Here is a 6103-nt window from a genome sequence, read left to right as displayed (position 1 = left end):
AATCCATTGGATTGTTGCTTCAGAAGGCTGGGCCTAATCAAAAAATGCTTGCATATGATTGAATAAGCCACTTGTCTGTCATCTATTGACGTGCTACTTCAACCACTCACATCGAAGCCAACCCGTGACGCTGATAACAGTCTCACCTAGCGTTCACGGGCTTCGGAAAAATCTTTCTCCGAGTGAAAACATCTTCATTCCGCGTCATTTACGTCACTTAATGTGTGAGTCAGAGGTCGGAAACTGGGGCTAGATTTTGCTAACAGAGTTGCCCAGTTAGGGGCTCGTCATCACTTTTGTCGTCACGTTGTAGTTCGTTTGCAGTCCATGTGGCCTTTCATGTCCAACAGTTTTAATGTAAACTTGGGAATTTGCCCTTTTTATCACTTGAAAAGCTGCATATCTTTCTTTCACGAGCATCTTACACTATATTTTAAGCAAATACAGTTGTTTGTTTAGGATTAGTGAGTGTATGTTTTAACCTTTGTTGTGGCATCCGTGTTTGTCACACATTCGATGGCAAAGCACTTGAACACTTGCTGTCGGAAAAACAAAGTAGCCATGGGGGCGGTCCTTGTCATTCCGAGGTGCTCTGAATGCACCATCACAGTCGCTTCTACGCTAGGGCTATGTCATATCTATGAAACTCCCGCCCTGCGTCCTGATTGGCTGTACCATAAAATCGGTTGCAGAAATCACAATGGAAGAGGTCCCAGATGGATGTTAGTGAAGCTAGGCGGAGCTAAGCGGAACGAAATTCATCTGGCGAGAGTCAGGTTAATCATAATGATCTTACACTTCAAATTCTGTGCAATTTTTAACCTGTCAGCCAAAGATACCTGCGATTATAATGCCTCGTTTTTGCCTTTTCATTTTTAACTAGCGGTGCTATACCTAGTGGATATGGAATAGGTTGACATGGCCCCTTGAGGCCAACATCTGAAAAAAAAAAACGCTCATCCATGTAGGCCTAGTAGCCAGGCTTGAAATGTGTAGGCTGCCTCTTTTTCTTCAATGTCCAGGATCAGATTATCAGGAAATATACTCAGTGGGTCCCAAAAGACTTTGGTAAGCCTAGCCTAGTTTTCATTCTGTTAGATTTCAGGAGTACACCCAATTTTAAATTGTGGGATCTTTTTGTGTAAATATTCACATTTGCTTTCTTACAGTTTTTCTCAGTAGCATTGGCACATTTCTCAAATGTTTCAAAAGTGGACACCCGAAGTGGATGAGGCTCTGAGAGACTGCTTCGAGTGTACTGACTGGAGTGTGTTACAGAATTGAGAGGACTTGGAGGAGGTCACACAGTGCACAACTGACTACCTGAACTTCTGCATGGACATTGTTGTTCCCACCAGAACTGTACGCTGCTTTCCCAACAACAAGCCTTGGATAACCAGCAATGTCAAGACCCTTCTCAACAGGAAAAAGCAGGCGCGCGGGAACCTATTTTTGACCAGGGGTGCTGAATAACAAAAATAATGGATGTCCCCCCCCCCCCCCCCCCCCCCCGGACATGTTTCGGAGTTTGACTGCTAAATAGCCTACAGTACGTCATTTTGTTGCGGTGTGCGGGTGATAGCGAGAAGTTTTAGAAAAGTCCTGGGCAGCCACAAATTCCAATGTTCCGCGACAGCACTCCGAGTCCACTGCGCCCACCCTAAATCCACAGAAGTGCACTTGACATCATTAGCTTATTTCAATATAGCTAAGGAAAATTACTAGAAAATTACTTTTCTGATCGTCAAAACCACACCAGAGATGGATAATGCCCGACGAGATATCCATTATCAGAAATAAATGAACGACGCGGGGCGTGAACTGTCCGACGCGAAGCGGAGGACGGTTGCTTCTGCGAAGTCCATTTATTTCTGATAATGGACGCATCGAAGGGCATTATCCCGTTTATACCATGGTCACTTAGGCCTACGAAATAAATAAATATGAAATCAATTATTAATACTAAATGAGTTTTAGAGTTAAAATCGTTCGTTTTTTCAGCTGTTTTTGCAATGCTGTGGAATTGATAAGTCGCAGCTGAGTGGACTAACTCAGGTGTTGTAAGCAACGTCATAATAATTTTATAGGTGTAGTATATCACTTTTTAAATGACACCCTTTTCAACCTAGACCATGGTATAAGCTTTAAATATAGGCTAATAATCAAGCTGCAATGATCTCGCAAATAATTTCTGAATAGCCTAAAGTGTGTCGTCTTCACAGCAAGTATGTGTCCTAATAATTTCTATCTTAGCGACTAGGATAGTGAAATGATTTCACTAGCTATACATTTATTAGTTTCTTTCAGCTTATCCATGCTTTTTTTGAATGTGTAAATCGCATAGTATATGTAGGTCTATATCAACCGTAGGCCTAGGCTACACACTTGATCGCTATCACATAGCTGAAACCACGCTACGGTTCTTACACTAACTGACTCACGTTCACGTTGATCTCTATAACTGTTCATTTTTAGTAGCCTATATTCGAACCTATCCATAACCCGTTTTTGCTATTTGACTCATCATTTCACATACAAAAATATAAATAATGTCAGACAGCGAATTAGTAATTATTTATAAATAAAAATCTATCTCCTGCCAGCAGGGGGTGCTGCAGCACCCTCAGCACCCCCCTTCCCGCGCCCTTGGGAAAAAGATGGCGTTCAGAGAGGGGGACATGGCAGAGCTGAGGCGCGTGCAAGGGGAACTCAAATTCAAGCTGAAGGAAGCTAAGGAGGATTACAGTAAGAAGGTGGAACAGAAGCTGCAGGAAAACAACTTGAAGGAGACATGGGACTGCATGAAGGTTATCACTGGCCTGAAGAAGAACAGCAGCTCTGTGGAGGGGGACCTGGATAGGGCGAACCAGTTGAACCACTTCTACAACAGGTTTGACTGCCCTGCTCCAGCTCCAATGGCGGTGGTCTGTCCACCATCCCCCAGCCCCCACCCTCACACCCCCTCAATACCAGCGCAACACTCACCTCCATCATCACAGGCTATCGTACCCCCACCATCACTGGATTTTGCACCCCTTCCCCACATGGCGATCACGAACAATGAGGTGACAACGACCTCAGTCAACAGCCATCAGACACACAGATCCCAGATGCACCCCTCCCCCTCCCCTCCCCTTACATCCCTCACCATTACAAAAGATCAAGTGACAGTCCAACTTAAGAAATTGCGCAGCAATAAAGCAGGTGGGCCTGACAGACTGTGCCCAAGGCTACTCAAGGCCTGTGCTGCTGAACTGGGGGAGCCACTTAAGCACATCTTCAATTTGAGCCTACGCCTTGGACAAGTTCCAACACTGTGGAAGACATCATGTCTCACCCCTGTCCCTAAGAAGCCACACCCTAGTGAGACTACAGACCTGTCGCTCTTACATCACATGTGATGAAGACAATGGAGCGATTGGTCTTAGGCATGCTCAGACCCCAGGTACGCCATGCACTAGACCCGTTACAGTTTGCTTACCAGGAGAAAGTGGGCGTGGACGATGCCATCACTTATCTTCTACACAGGACACATTCCCACCTGGACAAGGGGAAAAGTGCTGTGAGAATCATGTTCTTTGATTTCTCAAGTGCTTTTAACACCATCCAGCACCTCAGATTGGGAGACAAGCTCTTGCAGATGGGTGTGGACGCTCACCTGGTAACCTGGATTACAGATTACCTGACTGAGCGACCACAGTTCGTCAGACTGAAGAACTGTCTCTCTGACACTGTGATCTGCAGCACCGGAGCACCACAGGGAACTGTGCTCTCTCCAGTCCTGTTCACCCTGTACACATCTGACTTCTGCTACAACACCGAGTCATGCCACATGCAGAAGTTTTCTGATGATACTGCAATTGTGGGGTGTATCAGGAACGGGCAGGAGGAGGAGTACAGGAGCCTGGTGGAGGACTTTGTGCAATGGTGCAAACTCAATCATCTTCAACTTAACACTTCAAAGACCAAGGAGATGGTGGTGGATTTCCGCAGGTCTAAGCCCACTCTGCTACCAGTCCACATTGATGGGGTCAATGTGGAGGTGGTTAGCACCTACAAGTATCTGGGTCTCCACCTGGACAATAAACTGGACTGGTCAGCCAACACTGATGCACTCTACAAGAAAGGGCAGAGCAGGCTGTACTTCCTGAGGAGGCTGCGGTCCTTCAATGTGTGCAGTAAGCTCCTCAGGATGTTCTACCAGTCTGTTGTTGCCAGCATCCTCTTCTATGCAGTGGTATGCTGGGGAGGAAGCACAAGGAAGAAGGATGTGGGGCGAATTGACAGGCTGGTAAGGAAAGCTGGCTCTGTAGTGGGAGCTGAACTGGAGTGCATCACTTCACTATCTGACAAAAGGACCCTGAACAAACTGATCAACATCTTGGACAATGAGTGTCACCCACTCCTCAGCACTATTGTTAAGCAGAAGAGCCTGATCAGCTGGAGACTTCGCTCACTGCCTTGCACAACTGACAGACTGAGAAAGTCATTTGTCCCCAGGGCCATTGAACTGTTCAATGCCTCACTTAAGGGAAGAGGAGAAATAGACTTCTCTGCATAGTCTGCCTGCCTCTTCACCCCTTAATGTTTGGTACTGTCTGTCCACTAGCCACTTGTACCACTGTCTTTATGCCTCACTGTTTGCGTGCTATATTAGCACATTAGCACATATGCATAACCCCCCCCCTCCATGCCACAGCAAACTGTGGCCACACTTACACATTTTCTTAGTTAAATATATAGATATATAGACTTTACTTTACTTTATTTCTGCATTGTTGCACTGTTGACTTACTCATTTGCACTATCACCATGACCACTATCACCATTGCACTACCACCATGACACTCATTCACACAGAGCACCTTAGAGCACCTTACCATACCTTACTATGCACAGAGAATCACAGGCTCAGTCCCTGCCTCAGTCATTGCAAGCGCCTCTGATTTATTAATCACCACTATGTGGATACTGTTTTTAGAATTGATTTAGATTAAGTGTTAGTATAATTTGTATTTTGTAATTGTATTTTAGTATATTTCTATATATTGTATTAAGTGTTAGTATAATTTGTATTTTAGTATATTTAGCATATTCTTTATCTTCTACTGTCCTTACTGCTTAGTTGTGTTTTTATAATATATACTTTAATTACTCTTTCTGCAGTTAAAGAATGTGTTTGTGTTGTATGTATGCTGCTGAGACCTTGAATTTCCCCTGGGGATCAATAAAGTATCTATCTATCTATCTATCTATCTACATAATGCGCAAGCATCTTCCTCAAAAGCAAGTATTTATGTCAATGAAACTGTCAGTGCCATTGTTTATGTCAAGATAATCAAACTGCTTTGTCTTGTTGTAAAAAACTTTTTCTAATGAACAATGCACAAGGCAGCGCTATTTTCAGTGTGGCATAGCTATTTCAAACTGCAAAATTACACATTATTGTGTGTGGAGGGGGTTGCTTGCAAGACAGTGGATTATGTTTTAAAGTTTACTTTTGACAGACATTGTGACATTATAAAGAGAGCAAAGGCTTTTTCAGCATCAAATGAAAAATGACCAATATACAGTAAAACACCCCTTGGTCAGAGCTGTGCACCACTGTACATCTTTCTATACATCCTGACGTTTCTGTCTGTCAGGTCATATGTATGCTAGACAGACAACTAGACAGCTATTTCAAAATGTTTGCATGAAATGACTCAAGCAATGAAATAAGGCCAATTTGTTTTATAGGACTATTCAGCATGAAACCAGTATAGTACATTGTGACCAACATGCAAAATGTAAAAAAAACAGCAGATATTTGTACAAAATCAGTTGCATGGATGTACAAAACCATTGATGTTTGTTCAAGATGGGGAAAAAGTGCATTAATGATGTGCACAAGTGATAAGATGATTGATGTTTTTTTTGAGAATTTCTGATCGGAGAAATGTGCCAAAGTTACTGCGAAACAACTGTACTAATGACTCCTTCATAAAATACCTACATCTTAAATAATGAAATAGAAATATACCTCAAGCCCATTTTTTTGTCACATTTAGTGAAGAAATGGCCTTTTCATATGATTAGTTAGGCTATATGAACTATTCAGGCT

Source organism: Alosa pseudoharengus, unplaced genomic scaffold (assembly GCF_046254945.1).
Source record: "Alosa pseudoharengus isolate Yale_2024_CS ecotype anadromous, Long Island Sound unplaced genomic scaffold, YU_APseudo_1.1 YU_APseudo_1.1_scf_14, whole genome shotgun sequence".
NCBI lineage: Eukaryota > Metazoa > Chordata > Actinopteri > Clupeiformes > Clupeidae > Alosa > Alosa pseudoharengus.
The sequence above is the reverse complement of the archived record's forward strand: the minus strand, read 5'-3'. Positions refer to the sequence as shown.